General features: G+C 44.1%; 1 protein-coding gene across 3 annotated transcripts in view; it reads left to right on the forward strand.

The window, feature by feature from the left end:
* The window catches only part of Chd9 (chromodomain helicase DNA binding protein 9), a 260,391-nt gene that overhangs the window by 33,078 nt on the left and 201,441 nt on the right, over nucleotides 1–25,872 (forward strand). Inside the window, exon 1 of one of the 3 annotated variants that reach the window (XM_013516196.1) lies at nucleotides 6,369–6,509. The exons of the other annotated variants lie outside the window; for them this stretch is intronic. The gene's annotated coding sequence lies outside the window, so the exon portion shown is untranslated. Of the gene's footprint in view, nucleotides 1–6,368; nucleotides 6,510–25,872 lie in introns of those variants that run through there. 3 annotated transcript variants of the gene reach the window in all.

Consider the following 25,872-nt stretch of genomic DNA (forward strand, 5'->3'; position numbering starts at 1 on the left):
CCTTCCTCCCTTCCTCCCTTCCTCCCTTCCTCCCTTCCTCCCTTCCTCTCTCCCTCCCTCCCACCCTGCCTTCCTCCTTCTGGCCTTCCTAATTCAGACCTTTTCTTTTTCCAAGTGGCAGGAGCTTCCTTCAATTCTTCTCCTGCAGTATCTAAGCTGCAAGAGCATCCCTTGAGAGCCCTTCACCCAGGCGAGAGCAGCGATTCCTCTTTCAAATTGAGCCTGTCCCCTGACTCATTCATTAAAATGCATAGGGCATGTGACCAAACTGCATAATGATTCTCTCAGGAGGAAGGCTTGGAGGCAGGGAGATGCTGCCAACTGCAAAGGCAAATACTTCCCCCCAGCTGCGGATCAGGCTCATTGGCTGTCATGCCCTGGGAAGGCTGGGGGCTGCCGTTCATCTCCAGTAAATCAGCCAAGCCCTGGAGAGCTGCAGCCTGGCGCAGGCTGTACTCTTGGAAGCTGTGTGGCTTTGGAAGTCCAACCCATGACCTTTTCTCAACCTTCCTCCACCCCTGCTCCATCATGTTGTTCATTTATTTAAATATACTTTTAACTGCATAAGTACTGCTGGGGTGCACTCTTTCTGTTGTTGTTTTGCTGCTATGGAGATGCATTTTTACAAAAAAATCCAAATTAAATGAAACCCTCCCCACTTTTTTTTTTTGGGGGGTTTTTCTCCGGTACCGGGAACCGAACTCACGACCTTGCGCTTGCCAGCCAGGCGCTTTGCCGCTGAGCTAAATCCCCAGCCCCTTTTTTGTCTTTTTTGAGACAGAGTTTCAGTATGAAGTTTAGGCTGGGCTTGAGCTCACTTTGTAGCCCAGGCTGGCCTTGAACTTGCAGTGATTCTCCTGTCTCAGCCTCCCGAGTCCTGGGATTACAGGTATGCGCATCCACACCTGGCTCAAAGGCCCCCTTTAATGACTCCTCCATGCTGCTGTCCCTCTGGTTATACAGCTTTTTGCCTTTGGAGTCCTTAAGCAGCTCTGTGATAGTCAGCCCCGGCAGCAGACTTGGCAATCATCCGCCTGAAGCCCTCGGCCAGTTCTCAGCACCATAGTCTCATTGGAGGCCTTCTCAGCTCCCTTCCCCAGAAGCCCCGTGTCCACTCTGTGTAACCCTCATCTGCCTCCCCAGGCAACCCCTAGGAATCCCATTCCTGCAGAACCCTGCTGTCCATACTAGGAAACACCCAGGTAAACCTGATGACTCCCTGCTTAGAATGTAGCTTGGACTGCACTTTAGTATTGGAGTCTTGAAGAGTGAGGAAGGTATCAGAATCTAATGACTCCTGCGGTTGCCTCTCGGGCACCAGTGCTGCCTGTGTTCCACCTTCAGGTGTCAGGCCTCCCTGAACGTGTTAATTCGTATTACTTGAGTGATAAGCTATTTAGCTCGCCGCTTAGCCATGAGAAAAAACTAACTTCTCTGAATCACATTTAGCTTATCTGCCGAATGGGAGTAACCAGAGAGCCTCCTTCATTGCTTTGTTGTGAAATTTACATGGCATTATCCATATAAAGCCCTCCAAGCACAATGCTTGCTGGGTATTGGGGTGCATGCCTATAATCCTAGCACTCAGGAGGCTGAGGCAGGAGAATGACTGTGAGTTTGAGGCCAACCTGGGCTATATAGCGAGACCCTGTCTCAAAATAAAATAATACCATTATAACAAAACAATGTTTGGTACATAGTCAAGTTGCAATATTAATGTTACTAATTATCAGCATCCTCATCATTACATTTATTCTAATCTATAAAATCTGTTATTTTTCAAGAACTATTCATTGAGCACCTACTATGTTTCCTTGGTCCTGGGAGTTAAAATAGTGAAGGAGTCAGACAAGGGCCTTGAAGGGCTTAACTTCAGCACAAATGTATGGCACCTTTCTTTTCTTTCTTTTTGTTTTTTTTGGTTTTTGGAGACAGGGTCTCACTGTGCAGTTCAGACTTGCCTTGAACTCACTTTGTACCCCAGACTGGTCTCAAACTTGCAACAATCTTCCTATCTCAACTTCCTAAGTGCTGGGATTACAGGCGTGTGCCACCATGCCTGGTGGCACGTTTCTTTTTGGTGAGTATTTTATTCTCCATTGTGTTATATGGTCCTGGCTAATACTTTTTGGTCATTTATTTATTTATTTATTTATTTATTTTTGGTACCAGGAATTGAACTCAGGACCTTGCACTTGCCAGGCAGGCGCTTTGCCACTGAGCTATATCCTTGGCCTGCTTTTTGGTCAAAGGCAGTATGAGTGCTCCCACTGTATAGTAGAAATCTACGGTTTTGAGAATTAAGCTAAGGGAGACAGCTTGACACTCACCAAGCCTGACTTTGTCTGGATCTTTCTGACTTCAGTTCCAGTGCTCTCTTGTGCTGGGCATTGATGGTTGGTCTAGGGTGTGGGGTGGAACCATGGAAGCAGCTCCCAAAGCCTGAGACCCCTCACCCACCACTAGAAACACAATAGAGAGGCAAGGAGGCTTCTCAGAATTCCAATTCATTCTGTTCCTGAAGTCCGTCAACTGAGCCTAAGAACATGTACTTCTGCCTCGTGGAGGAGACTGTTTGTGTGGACATTGCTCCCAGGGCCTTCCTTATACATGGTAGGCAAGCACTCTGCCATTAAGCTACATCCCCAGCCCTTTTAAATTTTTATTTTTGAGGCAGGGCCTCTCTAAATTGCTAGGCCGGCCTGAACTTGCTATTCTCCTGCTTCAGCCTCCTGAGTAACGAGGATTACAGGCCTGTGCAGCCGTGCCTGGCTGGAGAAGACTGTCTTCAAGAAAAAGTGCTTGCTTTGACCTGTGGCCCATGGAACAATGCCATGATAGCAGGCAGCTTAGCTGTCTGAGGGCACTTCCCTCTCAGCTCCCCGCAGAGCAAGAGAGAAGATGCCTTGAGTGTGGGCTCTGGGTGGAGGGAGGTACCTTGCACACACCCAGCATCCCTCTAGGGTTGGGGCAGGGCTAGACCTGTCTGAGAACGCCACATACAGGAACTGGAAGTCTGTCCCAGGGGAGATGCCAAGAGCAGTTCTAGCGAAGATCAGGTAGTAAGTGCACTGAGGGCCAGCCACTGCACAGGGAGACTGAGGTTCCGGGCTAGGCTGGGCTAGGAGAGTTTCCTGACCCCCTCACAGCGACCACCCAGCTCCACCCTCTGATCCTAAGTGACAGTTCGTTGTTGCTACATTGCCCTGGCTGATTTTGAATTCATGGGCTCAGTGGATCCTCTTGGGACTACAGGGACCACAGGCATGTGCTCACGGACTACAGGCAGGTGCCACCACCCCCTGCTCTCCAGGTGACAGTTCTGAAGCTGTACAGCATCCTGTGACGGAGGAGCAAAAGGGTTTCCACCTCCTGGGTCGACCCTGCCTAATCCTCAAAGAACCCTGCGGTTGTTTGGAGTCCTTTAACCTTTTCCTGGTCCTTCAGTCCTAAGAGTAGGTTTTTGTTTTTCTTTTTGATTGAATCCAAGTACAGAGGGTTATTCATAATCTTTGACTTGCGACTTCTTCCATCTTCAAAGGGCCTTGTTCAACCTGCATCTGGCTGTTTGTTATTTATCTGTGTGCTCATTTATGTGCTTATAATGCAGTGAGCCCTCTGTATTTCCCCATTGTGTTCCTCCCTTTCTATCACTTTGCCTTCCCCCACCCCATCCCGAGTCTTGCGCTTTTACCATTCTTTTGCTTTTATTTTATAGATTTTCCCAGAAGACATACTGTTAGGTTTGTTGTCTTTTCTTTGCTTAAAATATCTTGCTAGCGTGGCATGGTGGTGCACATTTGTAATCTCAGCGCTTGGGAGGTGGAAGTAGAAGGATGGACGTGGGTTCGAGGCCAGCCAGGGCTACATAGCAAGTTCAAGGCCATCCTGTACTACAAAGCAAGACTGTCGCAAAAAACCAAAACAAGAAAACAGAAAAGGATATCCTGCTGTGTTTTTTGTCGTAATATTATAGTCCTCTCTATTGTATTCCACCTATGTTTATTTTCCTGCCACTGGACACTTGAGATGTTACCAGCTTTGTACTGCTTCATTTGTGTTGAGCTAAATACTCTGGTGTGTGTGTTCTGGAAAGCAGTGCGGAATTTACCGGGGTACAGCCCCAACAACATGAATGTCTAAAGACCCTGTTTGACCTATGCACTTGGGATGATCAGATTTCCTTTTTCCTACAGAACGGGCATTAAATGGTATCTCTTGCAATCTCTTTAGTTTACTGACTTTCCACCAACCTTTGCAGTGATCAGTAGTTCATTGGAGATTACCATGTGTGCTGACCAGGAAGATTTAATGATCACAGAACACTTGCACAGTCTCTTCCAGTTGGGGTTATGTCATTTTCTTAATAAACCCCTCATTCCCCAGGACCCAGCACAGTGCCTGATACAGCACTCTACCACTAAGCTACATCCCCAGCCCTTTAAATTTTTTATTTTGAGGCAGAGTCTTGCTAAGTTATTGTCATCATAAAAAAAAACAATGCCATAGTAATTATAGATAGCTTTTACTGAGTGCTTATTAAGTGCTGGGTGCTATGTTAAATAACACCTTTACTTTTATTATCTTATTTAATCATTCCAGAAACCCTATAACATAGGTTCTATATCACCCCCATTTTGTATATGGGGAACTGAAGCTAAGTGTCTTTCCCAGAATTACAAAAGTAGTCATTGCTGGAGGCAGGATCTGACTTCTGGCATCTGATCCTTAAGTCCTGAACCACTATATTCTAAATGCCTAACACATTTCTGAATGAAGTACATTCAACTCCCTATAACAAGAGCAGGGTCAAATGCAGTGGCACTTTTACTCTTGTCAGATGTGTTGAAAATGTACCAACCTTTTGGTGATAAGCAAAGCTTTAAAGGATTTTAATAATTGTACTTTCGTCAAATGTAACTCTCATTTATGATTAGTTATAATTTCTCAGCAATCAGCATGCAGACTTGAGAACTCTCACTGTAGGAGAGATCTAATATGAATTATTCTCAAATGTGTTGAGATATTTACAGATTCCTCCTTTACCACCAAACTGCTTATCTCCTGGTCTATGTTTTCTTTTATTTATTTATTTGTTATACTGGGGATTGAATCCAAGGCCTCACACTGAGGTACATCTCCAGCCCTCCCTCCCTTTAATTTTTTTTTTTTTTTTACTTTGAGACAGGGTCTCACTGAGTAAGTCACCTGGGCTTGGCTCAAACTTGTGATCCTCTTGCTACCTCTGGAGTGCTAGGATTACAGATGTGTATTTTTTCTCTTACTAATTGCAGTTATTATCTTTCAAATATCATATTATTGACCCAGAAGGTCAGGAATATTTGCCTGCTTAGCTCTGTCTGAATCTTTAATTGATTTAACACTTACATATCCCTGTTACTTATAACCATGCCCGGCACAAAGAAAGCAGCTCAACAGATATTTGTTGAATGAATGGAATAAATGTATGCTTGCAGAAATGAATGAGTAGCAGTGAATGGGCCAATAAATACTAAAGGGATAGTTTATGAAGACTGACTGTCTTTTGATTTTGTGTTGTTGTTTTATATCTTGGATCCAACTACATGTACACGTTCAGGTCTTGAACATTTCTTTAGGCTGGCAGAAGAGCTGAGAAGCCTGAGATTTTGTGTCTACAATGCCTAAGGATGAAACAGTTTTGACCTAAGGATCTAAAACAAGATTTTGTCGCCTTTTCCTTTATCTCTTATAAACCGTCCATAAGCGCCTGCCTCAAGTATTGACTTTGGCAGTGAGGCAGTAGGCATTCAAAACAAAACAGAGGGGCTGGGGTTTTAGCTCAGCGGCACAGCGCCTGCCTGGCAAGCGCGAGGTCGTGAGTTTGATTCCTGGTACCGGAAATAAAAAAAAAGAACAACTCCTGGCAGCTTAAATACAGCGGTTTTTGGGTTTTGTGTGGTTTTGTGTTTTGTTTTGTTTAGTTCTGTTTTTGTTAACAATCTACATTGATGTCCAGGCCCGGTGCACCCCATTACATATGCAAAAGCAGCTGATATTTGTGTAACAGGCCCTTCACCCCTGGCTGTTTTCTTGTTTCCGAACTGGGATGCACTAGATAAATGCAGAAATCAGGAACCGTCCCTCCCAGTCCAGCCTCTGTGGCTCAGTTCTCAGAGCCGGGCCAAACGGGTAATTATAGCTTCCCTCTGCGGTGTACAAGGCAGGAGGCTGATTTAATAAAGGAAGCCTGCTGTCTGTCTCCAGCCTGGCTCTGACTCATGGAACTAGGGAGTCCCAGAAGTGCTACCCACGGAGCGCGGTGAGCAGCTGGGGGGTGGGAGGTGAGGGTGGCCCGGGCTGAGAGCCCCCAGAAGGAGGAAACTCCCTGCTTGGCCGGGAGGAACCTGCAGCCGGAGCCAGAGGAAGTGAGGCTCACACCGAGCAGCTGCCGTTTGTTCCAGCTATAGCAGCAACTGCCTCCCCCTTCAAAGAAGGCTCCTGCCGAGTGGACACGTAAAATACAATGGGTTCGTAATTTTCACATTCAAAATTAATTGGGGGAGACAGGCGAATTGTCTTTCATAGGGTTGGCTGCCTTTGTACGAGGGCCGGTGGCTTTGGTGTCTTGGGGCGCGGGGGAGGGGCAGGGGCGCGGGGTCTGGAGTGATGATCAGTCTGTTAATTTGGTTTCTCACTTTGGCAGGGAGGCGGCTAATTAGGTGTTCACAGCCGCAGAGACAGTTTGAGCTGGGCATGGTTTCAGCTACAGCGAGGGTGACAGCCGGCTTTGGATGTCACCTTAGCTAGGTCACCAGAGGTCACCCTACCCGGCCTTCTGTCGCCAGCAGCTTCTTCCTCCTCCGCTGACAGCCAGCCAGACGGAGGCAACTTGACCTCTTCCTCCTCCCGGCCCAGCCAGCCTGGAGATTCCGGCTGCACCCCGCCCCTGGCTTCCCGCTGAGTCACACACCTCGCGGTCAGGTGATCGTCCCCTGGGCCCCGCCGAGAGCACCTTGACCTAGATTCCTAACTCTCCGCGACAGCAGCTGCTAATTGTCCCGAGAGCGGCCCGCCAGGCCAGCGGGCACGGCGCCCTGGCAGCCCCGGCCGCAGACGGGCGCCCCGGGCAGCGGGAGGCGGCGCCCCCTCTCGGAGGCCGGGCTGGAGACGCAAAGTTAGGGGGCGGCGGCGGCGGAGGGTGGCGCGTTGAGTCAGCTGGGAAGGGCGACAGCCACTGCGAGCCGCGTGCCTCCTCTCCTCCCTCCCGCGCCCGCCAGCCCCTCGCCAGGCCCCGACGGAGCAGGCTGCGGGGGGCGAGGGGTGCAGGCCGGCTTGTGGCTGCGCCCTGGCGCTGCCCACGGGAAGAGAGGTGAGAAACTGCGCAAATAATGGGACAAACCCCGGTGACTCATCTGGCCAGTCGGCCCGGGAAAGCTGCTCCCCTGCACTCTACACGCCAGGAGCGATTTCCCATCCCAGAATTTCCCACAAAAATGGCCTCGACTTATCTCGTGTATGGGTTCTTTGTGCAGCTGCTGCTTGTGCACTCTTTGTGTCCTCTGCGTCCGAGGGGAACGGGAGAGGGAGTGAAAAGGGAATGCGCAGAGTCAAACTTTAACCCTCTTCCCCCTCTCCTCCCTCCCCCTCTCCTCCTCCTTCTCCTTCTCCTCCTCTTCCTCCTCCTCCTCCTCCTTCTCCTCATCATCATCATCATCCTCCACCACCACCTCTCCTCCTGGAGTACCAGGCCTGTAAGAGCCCTGGGGGCCTCAGATCACAGTCCTCTTTGAACTGCGAAGGCCTCTGAATTTAGTCGTTTTTCAAAACCTCCCTTCAGCAGCTAGCAGCTCTGTGACTTTGTGAAGTCACCGGAGGCCTCAGTCTCCAATCTGTAATATGGGGATTTTAATACAACCCTGCTGTAGCTACATTACATGGTGTCTGCATGAACGCAGATGTTGTGCATACAAATATATTAATTATATATAATGACACATAACTGTATATTATTTTTCGCTACGTGGTTGAATCAAACACACACCCATCCAAGAGAATTATTTGCTGAATGTGCCCATCTTAGAAGAGACGACCTGTGGGTGTGTTTACCAGGGGAAACGGAAAATTGTAGCCTCCGGTTGCTTTAGGATCTACCAGGTCTAACAAGCATCCCCATATAACTTATTTACATAACACCCACGGGTTGTCATAGATTATTTTGTTCTTCTATATCAAGAAAATCTGTATCTATCATAGCTTTGATTAAAAATGTGCAGACTAGGGGCTGGGGATTTAACTCGGGCGGCACCGCTCCTGCCTGGAAGCGCAAGATCATGAGTTCGATTCCTGGTCCCGGAAATGAATAAATAAATAAATAAATATTTAAAAAGATGTGTAGACTAGAATAAGGCACACTTTTTAAATTTTATTTTATTTTTGCAGTGCTGGAGATTGAATCCAAGTGTGCTTTAGGCATACGCTTTACCACTGAGCTAACTACAGCCCCAACCCAAGCATGATTTTTAAATCAGGATGTAAACTTAGGAAGTTACTGCCTAGCACGCAGTGGTAGCAAAGGTGCAAGTTACACGGGTAGAAGGGAAGCAGGAAGAATTAGGCAACCATAGATTTACCAGGAAGCTAATTATGCCAAACTTCAAGGTCCTTCATTTACTTAGGTCCTTTTCCACACCTTGTACCTGCTTTTTTTTTTTTTTTTTTTTTTTTTTTTTGGTTTTTCTCCGGTACCGGGAACCGAACTCATGGCCTTGCACTTGCCAAGCAGGCACTTTTGCCGCTGAGCTATATCCCCAGCCCCTGTACCTGCTTTTAATATGTAATTATGTATTCCTTTCCCAAAGAGAGTCACCAGTGTCGATGCACTTCACACTCTACCAAGACACCCAACCTTTGTTCTTGCTTAGGATGTATAACCATACCCATCAGTGAAAATATAAATGGGATCAAATGTTGAAACCTACCTTGGGCAACCTAGTGACTTAGGGAGAGCTAGGCTCCAAATAGAAAATAAAAACGGCTGGAGGGGTGGCTCAGTGCAAAGGCCCTGGGTTCAATCCCCAACTGAAAAAAAGAAAATATGCAAGTGGTGTAGGGTATGAAGCCTTTCCTTATCCTTTGCACCATGAACTCCAACTCTGAAATTCACAAGAAGAGCCACATGTAGGCTAGAGAAAGACATCATAAGGGATGGAATGTAGAAAGAGGGTAGGGCTTGAGAATGTGTGGAATTACTGGACCAATTCCAGTGGACTTCTGGAATCCACTAGATACTTCCAGGGCTCTTAATGTTTCAGAAGGTTTGAATCTGGTAATGCTGCTTGCATTGAAAAGGGTGGTGGAGAAAGAGTGGGTGATAATCTGAACTCTCACTAATCCTGGCTGGTCTCCTGGAGGGCCCCTCAGTAACTGGCTGTATTGCATTGATGCATTTGCTTAACCTCTTGGGTCTACATTTAGAATAAGCAGCAGGTAACGTCAGAGCCTCTTCTTAAGCTTCCTGAGGGCAGAGAACCAAACTGCCTTGTTTTGTTTTGTTTTGTTTTGTTTTGTACTGGGAATCGAACTCATGACCTTGTGCTTGCTAAGCAGGCCACTGAGCTAAACTGCCCAGCTAAACTGCCTTGTTCACTGCTGTATTTCCATTGTTGAACACAATGTCTAATAGTACTTATTATTAATGGCAAAATTTCCGTAGCGCTTGTAGAGGAGGAAACTGAAGCACAAAGTTGTTACACACACGCCCTACGTCACTGCGCTGGGGAGGGGCAGAACTGACATCAAACCCAAGCAGTCTATCTCTAGAGTTCCTTGTCTTATCTGTGACACTGTATGCCATCTATAAATATACATATATTTTTAAATTAATAGGCTTTATTTTTAGAACAGTCTTATTTTACAGAAAAGTGGAGCAGATAGTACAGAGAGTGTGATGAATGAGCAGATCAATGAGGTGCCTCTGGTTGAGAGCAGGATTGATCCAAGTCACAGGGAAGGTGACCTCACTTAATTCTCATGGCTGTCTTAAGTAGGTAGCATTAACCTCATTTTGCAGCAAGGAAACTAAGGCTCAATGAGGCTTGGGACCTGCCCTCCATCACCCAGAGGATAGGAGGGTGACCTGAATGTTCTGACTTACCTGATTCTAAAAGTCACATTTGCTCCTCTGATTGAAAATATATTTATCATCAAGAGCTATTTTGTAACTTGGCATGGAGGTGCTTGCATGTAATCTCAGCACTCTGGGAGGCTGAGGCAGGAAGATTTCAAGTTTGAGCCCAACCTGGGTAATTTATCGACTTAGCAACACTCTGTCTCAAAATTGTTTTTAAAAAAATTTTTTGAAGTATGGGGAATGTTGCACAGTTCAGATGCTCTGGTTCAATCCCCACTACCACATACACACACACACACACACACACACACACATACACACACGGTATTTTGTCTGGTATGTATTAACCTACCATTGGTCTCTAGTGCCTTATTTTTTTTTTTAAAGTACCTTATAGTTTTGTTGGTTTTTTTCCAACTAGGAATTGAACCCTGGGGGACTCTGCCACTGAGCTAAACCCTTAGCTTTTTAAATTTTTAGCTAATTAATTAATTAATTAATTTTTTGAAACAGGGTCTTGCTATATAGTCCAGGCTTGCCTTGAACTCACTATGGAGTCCAGACTTGCCTCAAACTCATGACAAGCGTCCTGCCTCAGCCTCCACATATGCTACTATACCTAGCTATTTATTTATTTATTTATTTATATTATTAGTCAGTTAGTTTTGAGGCAGAGTCTCACTATGTAGGCCACATGCCAGGCTAGCCCTGAACTTGTGATCCTCCTGCCTCAGCTTCCTGAGTAGCTGGGATTACAGGTGTTACTCCATGCCCTGCGAGTGCTTTATAGTGTACTTTTAAAAAGGCTTTTGTCTCCTTGTTATCTTTTGGTCATTACAACAGCCCAGGAAGGCAGAAGAGGCAGCTGTTATGATTCTTTATTTATTTTTAATATTTTATTTTTTATTTTAAAGGGAATAAAAAAATAACAAAGACAGAAAACTATAAAAATGATGCAGAATTTCAAAACAAAATGATGGGCATTAACAGTGGTTGTTATATTACCTATTGTTATCTTCAAGGAAGATGCTCAGATTACCAGAAGTAAGAATGCAAGATTAATCAAACGGAGGAGGCTGACTTCCTCTTTAAAAAGTTAAGAGGCTATGTCAGGAGTTGCAGTAGATCAGAACTTGTTACTTTGTACCCCTCCTTTTCCCCCTGGCTGCACTGTTATAAGCCCCCTTAGTCTACATGAGGAAATACCTTGTTGCTAGTGCAGGAAGGAGAGCTCTGTCCAGGGGTTACCCAAGGGAATTATTTCAAAATCTAAGCTTTTTATTTTCCCTCCCCTCCCTTCCCCTCCCTTCCTTTCCTTTCCTTTTCTTTCCTTTCTTTTTTCTTTCCTTTTTTTTTTCTTTTCTTTTTCTTTCAGATTGCTAGGAATTAACCCAGGACAAAATCTAAGCTTCAGCTATATCAACACCTTCTCTAAATATTTGGAAGGGTGAATATTCCCAAGTAACTGAGATTATAGGTACCACTATACCAGCTCTCCCTTCCTCCCTTTCTTCCCTCCCTTCCTTCTTCCCTCCCTCTCTCCTCTCTTTTCCTTCTTTCTTTCTTTCTTTGGTTTTTTGAGACAGAATCTAGCTATTTAGTTCAGGCTGGCCTTGAACTCACTGTGTAGCCCTAGCTGGCCACAAACTTGCAGCCATCCTCCTGCTTCCACCTCCTGAGTACTAAGTCCTAAGTATTGGGCCACCACACCTGCCCCAGCTCTTTTTAAAAATTTTATATTGAAAAAAAAATTGAAGCTGGGTGTGTTGGTGCAAACTGTAATCCTAGCACTCTGGGAGGCTGAGGCAGGAGGATTATAAATTTAACAGCTAGCCTGGGCAATTTAATGAGATCCTGTCTCAAAATAAAAAATAGAAAAGGGCTGAGAATGTAGCTCAGTGCAAAGGCCCTGGTTAAATCTCCTGTACCAAAGAGAGGAGGAAATTAAACCTACAGAAAGAGTGCAAAAAAGTTACAATGAACTCCGTTCTCTACTGCCTAGATTAAGAAGAGTTTCATTAGCCACATGTGGTAGCACATTCCTGTAATCCCAGTACTCAGGAGGCTGAGACAGGAGTACCACGAGTTCCAGCCAGCTCATGTTACATACCGAGTTCAAGGCTAGCCTAGACTACATCATGAGGCCCTGTCTCAAAAAGTAAGGGAGGAAGAGAGGTTTCATTAATTTAAAAAAAATCTCATTGCATGTATTTTTCTCTTTAAGGGATTAATTTTATTTATTTTGAGTACTGAACCCAGGGCCTTCACATGGATTACATCCTTAGTACATTTTTTTCTTTCAAGACGGTCTCACTAAGTCACTAAGTTGCTCAGGCTAGACTTACATTTGTGATCCTCTGGCCTCAGTTTCCTAGAGCACTTGGATTATAGGCTTCCACCACATGGAGCAATTGTTCTTATTTTTAAAGGATTTTACTATAGTGTATAATTTTTTTTTTTGAGACAGGGTCTCACTATGTAGTTCAGGCTGGTCTTTTTTTGTTTGTTTGTTTGTTTTTTTTTGTTTTTTTTCCGGTACCGGGAACCGAACTCACGACCTTGCGCATGCCAGGCAGGAGCTTTTGCCGCTGAACTAAATCCCCAGCCCCTAGTTCAGGCTGGTCTTGAACTCACAAACGATCCTCCTGCCTCAGCCTCCTGACTGCTGAGATTACAGGCATGCACCACCACACCCGGCACTATAGTCTATAATGGGTCAACCGTTTCCCTAAGGCAGTTACTTGGGTTGTTTTCACACTTTAGCCAATACTAACACTACTGCAAGTTAGTGTGTAATTTAGAAAAAATTTATTTATTTTGGCATTTTGAGATAGGTCTTGCTGTGTCATTCAGTGCTGGCCTTGAACTTACGATGTATCCCAGAATGGCCTCAAATTCTTGTTCCTACTGCCTCAGCCTCCCGAGTGCTGGGATTACAGGCATGTACCACCATGTCCAGCTTGGGTTTGCAATTTTCAACGGAGACTGAGGCTGAGGTTCTATTATAAGACTTTCCAGAAGGGGAAGGGGTGTAGCTCAGTGGTAGGACACCCCCTTTGAAGCCTGGGGTTCCATCCCCAGCACCAAATGAAAAAAAGAAAAACCCACAAACCACAAGTCCTGGCAGTTCCATCATTCTGTACTTGAGAGAAGAGTCATTCCTTGTTCCTGTTCCACCCTGGGGTCTGGGACTTGCTAACCTGTTCTTACCTGCTCTAGGTCTTAAGTTGTGGCTGGTGGCACCTCTCTGGTGACCACAGGGGTAAGAGCTTTTCCAAAATGGTCTCCCCATGTCCCCCTGTCCTCCCGGGCCTCGTCTCTGCTCAGAACATTGGTCATCTCACTCAGTATGCGGCGCATGTGTTGCCGCCATTACTCTGTGTGCTGGGCTGTGCAGCCAGTCTGTGTGCCAATGTTGGTGCCAGGTTGGTGCACTGCCACCAGAAGTTCCCGCTTTCTTATGTTTCGGAAATGAACCAAGGTTTCCCAACTGTGCTGTTTGGGGAACTCAAAGAAGCATATAGGGGCTGGGGATTTAGCTCAGCGGCAAAGTGCCTGCCTGGCAAGTGCAAGGTTGTGAGTTCGGTTCCCGGTACTGGAGAAAAAAAACCAAAAAAAAAAAAAAGAAGCATATAAAGAGGCATAAATACCAACAACAACAACAATAACAAAAACCAGTTGTTTCCCAAAGGGCACCTGAAAGGCACTGCTGTGGAGATAAGTAGCCAGCAGCAGCCTTTTTTTTTTCTTCATATTAGACTTTTTTTTTTTTGAGACAGAGCTCAATGTGCAGTTCAGGCTGACCTTGAACTCACTATGTAGCCCAGGCTGGCCTGGAACTCACAGTGATCCTCCTGCCTCAGCCTCTCAAGTGCTGGGAATACAGGCGCATGCCACCTCACCCAGGGAAATTAGATCTTATTATGTTTATTTACTAGCACATGTTTGAGACTCAAAGCTGAGCCCTGTCATTGTCAGCTCAGAGGAAAGGAAGGTTCATAATCTAGTTAAAAGATAAAACTGCCACAAACATACACACTCACCCCCACACTCACATACCACACCATCCATAAATGGTACTTATAGTGCATCTTCTTTTTTAAAATGTTATTTTTAAAGATAAAAGAGCCAAAACATATTAACAAACACACAGACTTAAACAGAACAACATAAAAACAATACAGAATTTCAGACAAGGTGATAAGAAATTAATGGTGGTTGTTGTATTACATACTGTTATCTTCATATTGGTTACTCAGATAAACAAATACTGACATGTAAGATTGATCAAACAATTCAATATCAGCTGTTCCTTTCAACAAAGCAGTAGAAATTAGTAGTACAATTATCCCAGCCATCTTCTGTGTATATATATATATTTTTTCCCTTCCTTCTTTATTTTCTCCTTCATCCCAGTCCTTCTTTCCTTTTGAGCACTTTCTTTCCCTTTCACACTATCTATTGTATCTTTTAGATTTCATTTACTCTTTCAGATTCTTACACTAGGGAGACAATATGGTGTTTACACATGTCAGTCTCATTTATTTCACTTATGAGTATGGTCTTTAGTGGCATCCATGTACTCATAAAAGCCTTGAGTTTATCTTTCTTTATAGCTGAGTAATATTCCACATATAAAAATACCACAGCTTTTTCATCCATTCCTCAGTTGATGGGCATTTGGATTGTTTCCATGATTTAGCTATTACAAATTGAGCTGCTATAAACATGGATGCACATATATTGTTGTATGTGATGTTTTTAGTTCTTCTGGAAAAGTACCCAGAAGGAGAATAGCTAAGTTGAATGGGACCTCTGATCCTAGTTTACTGAGGAATCTCCAGACTGATTTCCACAGTGGGTGCACCAGTCTACACTCTCATCAACAATGGAGAAGGGTTCCTTTTTGCCCACAGACCCTCCAGCATTTGTTAGTAGTTGATTTCTTGATGATAGCTATTCTTTCCAGAGTGAGATGGAATCTCAGTGTTGTTTTAATTTGCATTTCTTGAATGACTAATGATGTTGAATATTTTTCATGTATTTATTTGCCATTTGTATTTCTGTATCTGAGAAGTGTGTATTCAACTCAGATGCCCATTTTTGGATTGGGTCTTTGAATTTGGGGGGCCTTATTTTTTTAATTCCTTATATGTTCTAGATAAAAGTCCTTTGTCCGAGGGATAGTTGACTAAAATTTTTTCCCAGTTTGTGGGTTTTCTTTTTACTCAACTCGTAATTTCTTTTGATGTGCAAAAACTTTTCAATAAGATGATATCCCAGTTGTTGATTCTTTGAAGAATTTCCCGTACAGTTTGGTTTTTGTTCGTGAACCCTCTGCCTGCACCTATGAACAGTGTATCTTCTAAAAATATGTATACATGGTATGGGGGGGGAGTGTAGCATTTTGGGAAAAAACTCTTCTTCAGCTTTCAAGGTAGGCTACCCTACATCTATTCTAGAATTTTAAAAAGAAGAAAGGAGAAGGTACATTCAAAAGAGAATGCTGTTGGTGAACTGACCCCTACCAAGTTGACCTTAGCGAAGGTTCTGTCTCATCTGTTAAACCAATAGTTAGTCTTGGTGGAGTAGGAGAAAATGCTCAACTGAGAAGGCCCAGTTACTGTCTTCTAGCATTGAGTTCACCATAGACTCACCGTCCAACCTTGGAAAGCAAATGTGTATATTCATTGTGAAAGACAGAAATGTAAAGAAAAGACATAGCAATTTTTGCATTTCCTTCCATCCTTAAAATATGTAGGCACCAGCACCATCCAGACATTTCACTTTGTGTCTGGCTGTTAAATATTGAAATGATTGTCACCTTGGTGCCAGGGCTTGGACAGGACACATTGATTTATTGAATAATGCTTTAGGGAGTCTACTGAGGGCCAAGTACTGCCATACCACTAAGGAGGAAGTGGAGAACAAGCACAGATCCTCATCCTGTGGAGCTTAGGTTCCAGAGGAGGGAGAGAAAGAGTAAACAAAAAAGCGAAATAGGCAAAACATGATGTATCTTACAGTGCTGAGTAATATGGAGAACAACAAGGAGGGGAACACTGTAGGGAGCATGGAGTAGAAGGAGGAGGACCACAGATTTAAGTTATAGTGATAGAGAAGGCTTCATTGAGAAAGCAGCATCTGAACTAAGTCCTGAAAATGTGGAGGTGGCCCTTCAGGTAAAGTAATACACACCTCCTTTGCATTATAATTTGAGAGTAAGGATTTTTTTTTAAATGTTCTTTTTACCAACTAATGTTTTTTGTTTGTTTTTTGGTGGTACTGGGGATTGAGCCTAGGACCTTCACACTGAACTATATCCCCAGCCCTTGTTATTTTTTATTTTTAGATAGTGTCTCACTAAATTGCTTAGTTGCCAAGGCTGGGCTCAAACTTGTGATCCTCCTGCCTCAGTCTCCCAGAGTGCTAAGATTACAGGTATGCACTATCATGCCTGCCTTTTACCATTAATCTTGATCATTAACATTTTATTATCAATCCACAGTTTTAGGTTAAAATGCTAAAATAAAAAAAATATACAGGTATCTACTATTGCTGGGGGGATACCTCAGCCGTGAATCTCTAGCCTAGAATATATGAGGTCCTATGTTCAAATTTCAGCACCAAAAAATAAATAAATAAATAAAAAAGAATGACTCATAATTCTCAAATGGAGCCTGCATTTCCCGGCCCTGAGGACGATCCTGGAACTGTTAGACCCTCAATTCCTCCTAACTCTAGAGCTGAGTGAGAAGCCTTGGGGTGTAAGACACAGGCTGCTGGATGGTTTAAGACACCTTTCCTGGGTGAGGAGTTTGGAGTTATGCTGCAATTAGTGGAATAATGGGACATATAGGAAAGAAAATCCAAGAGTTAAAGTCCTACTAGGGCATGGTTAATTTAATAGCCCTTGGCGAAATAAAAAGTCAGGAAAGCCTAAAAATTTCCTTCTTCATCAATACAAGAAAGCAGCATATTTTTCTTTGATGGGATTTACCTCATCCTGGAGATTAGGTTGCTCTGCCTATATCCTAGATTTACCTTTGTTCCTAGAAGCTCAGTTCTCCAAAATGTTTCCATAGCTTATACACTTTAGATCAGTGTCACAAACCCAAACGCGTAAAGGGAGTAGGCAATAACAGGGACAGCAGGTATACGGCGGTAAGCCCCAGTGGGGTCGGAGACAGCCAGGAGAGTGCATGCTTCTACTCATTCCTTGGGGTGGTTATCCCCTGAGCATGATAGTTCATTATTGCTAAAATGTCTAAGAAGCTAGAAATAAAAACCTTTAGACATAATGAATTCTGAATTTAAAATGCAACTTATTCAGGATAATTACATACACTGTCTGGGTCAGTTTATGATCTCTGACAACTGACAGTGCTGGCGCAGTGTGGAACATGATAAGAAAAGGTGATGTCTTGGATATTTTCTTGTCGCTGAGACCCAAGACCCAACACCCACAACTCTAAGGAGGAAAGATTTACTTTGCTTCACAGTTTGTAGAGGTTTCAGTTCATAGTCAGCTGGTTCCAAGGAAGGGTGGCGTGGCGGAGGGGCATCGCAGAGGAGAAAGAGCTTGTGTCGTGACAGGGAGGCAGAGCTAGAGGAGGAGGAGAGAAATGGACCCTTCCAGGCTGCGCCCCCAGTGACCCATCTACTCTGATCAGATGTCACCTCGCAGCAGCACATTTAGCTAGAAGTTCATCAGGAGCCTCATCCACTGATGATCATCCCACCCTCACAATCCACTCTTCTCTCAAAAGCCCACCTATGAGGGGTTGAGGCTTTGTCGGGATAGCTAGCTATAAACTGTGACAGTGGTTTATATCTAGTTTCTGGGAGGCTGAGGCAGGAATACCGTAAGTGCAAGGCCAGTTGGGCAACATAGTGTGTTTAAGGCTGACCTAGATACAGAGTAAGGCATAATTTCAAAAAAACAAAAGAAAACAAAGAGAGACAGAGACAGACAGGAAGAGAGAGAGAGAAGGAGTAAGCAAAAGACAGACATCTGATCTACTTGACAGTTTGGTAATTTGGTTTGTTTGTTTGTTTGACTTTTTGAGACAGGGTCTCGCTGTGTAGTTCAGACTAGCCTGGAACTCACTATGTAGCCTAGGCTGGCCTCAAATTTTTAGCAATTCTCCTGCCTCAGTCTCTCAAGTACTGGGGTTACAGGTGTGTGCCACCATCCCCGGCCAGTTTGGTAATTTGGGAAGGTCAGTTTTTAGGGAGTTGATCTCTACCAAGTTGACCCCTTTGCCGAGGTTCTGTTGCTTTTTTTTTTTTTGACACAGGGTCTTGCTATGTAGTTCAGACTGGCCTTGGGCTTGCTATGTAGCCCAGGCTGGCGCTTGAACTTGGAGCAATCCTCCTGCCTCAGGAGAGAGAACTCATGCCATGAGCTCTGGAGTCCCAAGTGCTGGGATTATAAGCGTGCATCACCATGCCTGGCTTTTGCTGTGTCTATTTCTTTTTTTTTTTTTTTTTTTTTTTTTGGTTTTTCTCTGGTACTAGGAACCGAACTCACGACCTTGCGCTTGCCAGGTAGGCGCTTTGCCGCTGAGCTAAATCCCCAGCCCCTGCTGTGTCTATTTCACTGATAGGTTATTGTGGAGAAGCTAGTAACATCTAAATTGCACTGGGTTACTGGAGAGAACGGTCAGCCTTGGGAAAATCCCTCAGGCCCTGGAGCTTTACTTTCATTCTCTGCAGAATGAGGGAGCTGAAGAGAGGGTTTTCCAAATGTGTCCCCCTCAGGTCCAGCTGTCTTCAGGGTGCTTGCAAGGACTGGGGAAGGGGAGAGGAGTCCCCAGCGCTGGCAGAAGGACAGCTCAGCCTTTGTTCTGTTTTCTTTTTGGGGTTTCTGCTTTTCTGTTTTACATCTTGGACTTCTGCCAAAAAATTTAAAAATAAAATCTTCTGGAGAGTTTCCCTGCTTACAAAAAAGTTTGGAAATCTTTGGATTAGTTGATCAGCTCTAGCGCAAGGTATTATTAGCTTTTCTCCATTTGTCTAGTGCTGCTTGTCTGGTTACAATTGCTACCAGCTCCAACCCCCGTCATAAATCAAATGAAAAAGCAGCTATCAAATACTATAGGAAGGGTTGGGGGGAGGTAGCTCAGTGGTAGAATGTTGGCTTAGTGTGCACAAGGGAGGAAGACAGTAAAAATTATCAAAGATTCTGATGCATTACCTACTTTAGTAGGTTATTTTGGAGTTTTTCCTCTTTTAGTGAACAGATACGTTATTTCTGGAATTATATTTCTTATAGACGTTGTAGTTGTATTTGCTACCAAACATACTTTGCTCACTGGGTGCAGTGGCATGGATCTATGGACCCAGCTACTTGAGAGGCTGAGGCAGGAGGATTGCTTGAGTCCAGGAGTTTGAGGCCAACCTGGGAAACAGTGAGACTCTGCACCAGAAAAGCAACAACAAACCAAAGCAACAACAACAACAAAAGCTTTACATGGTCGATGATTTGATAAAATGTATCAACATTTCACAATGATCTCTAACATCTAGGTGCTCTACCGCTTGACAAATCTGAACATTACTCAGCTATCTTTAAAAAAAAAAATGTCTGTAATCCCAGGTGCCTGTAATGCCAACACTCCAGAGGCTGAGGCAGGAGGATTGGTGCAAATTCAAAGCCAGTTTAAACTACCTACTGAGTTCAAGGTAAGCCTGAACTAAATAGCGGGATCTTATCTCAAAAAACCAGAAAAAAACAAAGAGAGAGAGAGAAATCTCTAATTTATTGGTACCTTGGTACATGATATATGTGACAGGTTATTGATCATGTAAAAAGGATACTTTCGTCACTGTCCTGCTAATAAGGAAATTGTGGCTAGGTGAGAGTACAGATTGGCCTTGACCTAGGCCACACAGGATTCCAACTCACAGTAGTCCCAGCACATTCTCGGCTGGCCCCCTTTTAAGGTTGTTTGTAGCTGTAAATCAGGCTGTAGGAGCTCCCTTGTTTAAAGCTGTTCCAAGATCACCCGCAAGACTACTTTCCAGATCCCCTTACCCGCTAAAATTGTTCAAGTTTGTGGTCCTACTCTTAACTGATAAGAGGGTCTCTGAATTTAAATATCCCCTTCCCTGGCCTGGATTTCTCTAGTGGAAACAAAAGAACTTTGGATCTGGCAATAGAAGTAGACTTTGGGGGATGCATACGTGGAATCCCCCACTGCCCCCCACCCCCGGTACCGGGAATTGAACTCACGACCTTGTGCTTGCCAGGCAGGTGCTGTGCTGCTGAGCTAAATCCCCAGCCCCAGCATACATGGATTTTTAAATGTTATTCCTATCCTTGGCCATGCTGAGTATCTCCTGCTGCAGAGGAAATTGCTTTTCCTGTAAATGTTGATCTACCTACTGTTCTAGTCTGTGTTAAGTTACTTTTGTCTTGTTGCCGAGACAAAATACCTGACACCCAAAGTTAAAGGAGAAAGGTTTATTTTGTTCACAGTTTGCGGAGGGTTTCAGTCCATAATCGCCTGGCTCCAGGGCAGGCTGGCATGGCAGAAGGGCACTGGAGAGGAGAAACAGTTCATGGTGGGCAGAAGGTAGCAAAACAACAGGGAAACCACAGCTCTTTCTGTCCCTAACATCTTACCCAGGCTACTTAGGGCGAGTAGCACTCACACCCTTAATCCTAGGGCCCTTGAGCCTAGCACTGCATCATGAATCAATCCCAATGTCACACACTCTAGATCCAGCCATCTCTGAAAAAGCCCCACCTAAGACATCATGAGGCTTTGGGGAAACCTGTAGACACAAGCCATAACATAGTCTAACGGGTACAGTTTCCCTAGCAGTGGGTATATGACAAGAGGGGGTCAGAAAGGTAGTATGATTGTGAGCCTTTTTTTTTTTAAGAAAAAGTTAATACTTTGCTGGGCACATAGTATATCCTAAGTCAGTATTTCTAAGTACTAGATTTTTTTTTAATGTTCCTACAGGGAGAAGACCAGTGGTTTTCATTAGTACACTAGTGTTTTCAGAGAATGTTTGTGAACATTATTTATAATAAACGACAGTGTGAGACCGGCGGCATAGGTGTTAGGTCCCGCGTTTCACAGGCAAGAAAAACTGCTGAGCATTCATTCATTTGGTCGGTGGTAGAGCCTGGACTACAACTCAGATCTTTTCCCCAACCCCCATGTGTTGTGTTTCACTGACACCGCTTGGCTTTTCTAGTTGGAAGAGGAAAGTGGGGTTTTAGCTGACGTCCAGCATCAGCCTAGTTTCATTTTGTTTCGTTTTTCAGTGCTGTGGATTGAGCCCTGGGCCTCACACATGTTAGGCAAGAGCCCTACCACTGAGCTACATCACCAGCCCTTTTTATTATTATTTATTTTGGTTTTTTTGTTTGTTTGTTTTTTAGTTTTTTTCCAGTACTGGGAATCAAACTCACGACCTTGCGCTTGCCAGGCAAGCGCTGTGCCGCTGAGCCAAATCCCCAGCCCCTATTATTTATTTAGAAATAGGGTCTTTCTAAGTGGCTAAATTGCCTGGGCTGGGCTCAAACTTGTGATCCTCCTGCCTCAGCCTCCCAGAGTGCTAGGAATGCAGGCTTGCTTGCATCACCACACTTGGCTAACCTGAATAATTGATAACAAGTAGAGGTTTATTTAGCTCATGGTTCTGGAGCTCAAGAGTGTAGCACTTGCTAGGCATAGTGGTGCACACCTGAATTCCCAGCTCTTGGGAGACTGAGGCAGGAAGATCACTATGTGTTTGAGGCTGGCCTAGGCTACATAGTAAGTTCCAGACAAGATGAGGCTCTGTCTCAAAAAAAAAAAAAGCATGGCACTGGCATCTGCTTGGCATTCAGCAAAAGCCCTCTAACATCCTAACAGAACAGAGGGCATTGGATGGTGAGACAGAACAAGCAGGTTAGCTCAAGTCTCTTCTTTTCCTTTTTCTTTTCTTTTCTTTTTTTTTTTTTTTTTCCTTTCTGAGACAGGGTCCCACTATGCAGTTCAGGCTGGCCTTGAGCTCACTTTATAGCCCAGTCTGGTCTCAAACTGGCAATGATCCTCCTGCCTCAGCCTCCCGAGTGCTGGGATTACAGGCATGCACCACCACACCTGGCCCAAGTCTCTTCTTTTTCTAAAGCCCCTGGCATGATCATAAAGCCTCCACCCTCATGACTTCACCTAATCCTAGTTACTTCTCAATGGCTCCACGTCCAAATGCCATCCACCTATAAATTTGAGAATTAAGTTTCCTTCACCTGAAGTTTGGTGGGGCGTCGAAACCATGGCATGCAGCAATGCTTGAGAACTTCTGATAGAGGTGTCCACTGTCCAAAATCAGGTGGATAGCCAAGTGTGGTGGCATGTGTGCCTGTAATCCCAGCACTTGGAAGGCTGAGGCAGGGGGATTACCATGATGAGTTTGAGGCCACCCTGGGCTCCATAGTGAGTTCAAGGCCAACCTGAACTACACAGCAAGAACCTGTCTCAAAAGACAAAAAAAGCCAGCTGGAAAACCTTAGATGGCATCAGTTCTTTCTGCCAGGTATGTTAGGTGAACCATTCATTCAGTGTAAAAGATACACTTTTCGTGCACCTGTGTTCAAAGTGCTGGAAATACCGTAAGGAACAAGACTAAAGCTCTTTGTGCCTTAAGATGTTTGCTTCCTACAGGATGGAGACAGATCATAACATGATAACAGGACTGTGACAAGTGCTAAGAAAGAAACAGACTACGTCACTAGGGGCCCAAGAAGGCTGCTGATCTGAGGAACCATTTTTGCAGGATGGAGGGTGGATGAGGAGGAGCTGCTCCAGTAGCCAGTGGTGAGCCAGCTGGAACAGAAGGTGAAATATGCCAGACAAGCAAAGGTGTGTGCTGAGGAACAGAAAGGATTCCGCTTGTTTTCAGTGATCCAGGAGGAGGAGGAGCAGACAGTAAGCAAGGGCAAGGCTGACATTTTTTAATCGCTTACACAGCTCACTCAGGGTATCCTTTCAAGGAGTCCATACTCAGCAAGGAAAACACAAAAAGAAGCATCCTCCAGGAGCCAGGGCCCTATGTGGCAGGCAGAGAGGACTTCATGATCCCCAAATCGCTGGCTAGGAGGAGAAAGTTAGGCATTCCTACATGACACTGAAATAAAGAAAGAAAAGGAGAAAAAAATTCAGTTATTTATTTGATATTCCGAGGAGTTGGCCTAATTCCTTAGTGTTTTATCCTGTTGCTAATTATCCTTGAATATAGGCTATTAGTGTGGCAGACTGGCCTCAGACATTCAGTTCTCTGACATACTTTTCTTTGTGGGGGGCCGGAGACCAAACCCAAGGCCTCAAGCTGGTTAACTCTATGTGCTCTACTACTGAGCTATACCTCTAGTGCCTGACATGCTTTGTTTTATTTTTCTGACATATTGTGTGTGTATGTGCGCACACAAGGGGATTATTTGAATCCAATGTCTTTGCACTGAATATATCCCTGTTCCTTTTTGGATTTTATTTTGAGATAAGAACTTGCTAAATTGTCCAGATTGCATTTGAACTTGTGATCCTCTTGCCTCAGCCTTACAGAATTCTGGGATAACAGATGTGTACCACCACAACCACCTCTGACATTTTTTTTTTTTTTTCTTTTTGAGACAGAGTTTCACTACGCCGTTCAGGTTGGCCTTAAGTTCATTTTGTAGCCCAAACTGGCCTCAACCTCACAGCGATACTCCTACCTCACCCTCCCCAGTGCTGGGATTACAGGTGTGTGTCACCATGCCTGGGCTTGTGACACACTATTTTTGAAGTCTTTATCCAACCAAACTTCCTAGAAGGTGAACTGTTTTCTCAATAATGTTTGAGTAGCTGGGCGTAGTGGTGCACACCTGTAATCCCAGCACTCGGGAGGCTAAGGCAGGAGAATCATAGCGAGTTCGAGACCAGCCTGGGCTGCAAAGTGAGCTCAAGGCCAGCCTCAACTGCATAGCGAGACCCTGTCTCAAAAAAAAAAAAAAAAAAAAAAAAAAGTTGGAGAAATCAAATATGTGCCTGAGTCCTAAATATTTCTATATATTTCATATTTGTTTCTCTTCTTTTTTTTCTCTCTGTCTTTTTGCTATTTCTTTGTGGTGGTGGGAGTCAAACCCAGGATCTTGTGCATGCCAGGAAATACTCTGCCACTGAGCTAAACCCCTAGCCTGTGAGTGTCTTTCTTTTTTGGTGGAACTAGAGATTGAATTCAGGGCCTTCACACTGCGCTACATTCCCACTCCTTTTTATTTATGTATTTTAATTTTTTAAAAAAATTTTTGAGATATGTTCTCACTAAGCTGCCCAAGGCTAGCCTTGATCTTGTGATCCTCCTCCCTCAGCCTTACCTGAAATTACAGATACTCACCACTGTACCTGGCTTGGATTTCATGTTTTAAGAAAGCACTCTTTTGTGCTTGGTGGTGCATTCCTGTAATCCCAACACTCTGGGGGGCTAAGACAGGAAAATTGCAAATTCAAGTTTAGTTTAGGCAATTTAGTGAGTTAGGGAGATCATGTATCAAAACCCTTGGTTTGATTCCCAGTACTCCTCATTCAACAAAAAAGCTCTTCCTTGTTTATATTCTCCACTTGCTTCAATTGTGCAAGGCCACTACTGCTTAACGTCTAAGGGCAACCAGAGAAAAAGGGAATATGGATTTATTTTCACCAAAATTCTCTTAAGATCCCATTGCTCTTAAATTGAAATTTGTTTTCAATCATACAACCTGGAATTAATTTTCATGGTTGGTATGTGGTTACTCATCCTCTATAAGACCAGGAAATTCAGTACAAATGAAGAAACTATAATTAATACACATCCTTATCCGAAAGTTCAAGAATTCCAATAGTCCCTAAGTGCTTTTACATTATACATGATAATGATATCTTGATAAAATAAGAGTGCTTCAAAATATGACCTGTTTTCTTCCTTCTTTTTTCTTCTTCTAGTCTACCCTCCCCGCTCCCCTTTGAGACAGGGTTGTACTGTGTGTAGTGCAGGCTGCCTTGAACTCACTAGGTAGCCCAGACTGCGCTCAAACTCGTGATCCTTTTCCCTCAGCCCCCCGAGTGCTGGGAGATAGCCCTTCTTAATAACACCCTTTCCAAACATATAATAAAAAAAACTGTAATACAAGACTATGGTAATTGTTAAAGGGAAGGATTTGTTTAGTTTTGGTTTTCTTGTCATGTTGGAGATCAAACCCTGGGCCTAGCCCATGCCAGGCAAAGTGCTGTCCATGCCACAGGGCTACGCTCTCTGCCCAGATGTGTTTTATTATTAACAGAAATGTATGAGTTTGAGAAACTTTTCCCAAGACCTAAGCAGCGGTATGAAACGTAGCCAGTGAGACCATGGGAAAATGGTGACCAAATTATAGTCATTAAAAAAAAAAAACCAAAATACATGAACAAACAAAAAATAATGAGGAAAAACAAGTCAGGGACCCCAGGTGCTACATTTTCTCTTGAAGTTTATACAAGATAACATGGATTTAAATTGAACCAGCGTGGGTTTTCTTCTGGAAGTAAGGTGCCTATAAAACAAACTAGTTGATTCAAAAAGTACATGTTTACAGTTTCCATCTGATCTTAGGCTAAGTGGTATAGATCATATATGCTTTTTTAAGCACATCAATTATAGCACCTATGGATGAAGATTGTTACCAAAATTAATAAAATAATGAGTTGGTATTTGTTTTCTTCAGAAAATAATTTGCCACAAAGCTGAGTAGTGTATTTTTCTTG

The sequence above is a fragment of the Chinchilla lanigera genome, unplaced genomic scaffold, assembly GCF_000276665.1.
Source record: "Chinchilla lanigera isolate Chin_1 unplaced genomic scaffold, ChiLan1.0 scaffold00032, whole genome shotgun sequence".
NCBI classification, from domain to species: Eukaryota; Metazoa; Chordata; class Mammalia; order Rodentia; family Chinchillidae; genus Chinchilla; species Chinchilla lanigera.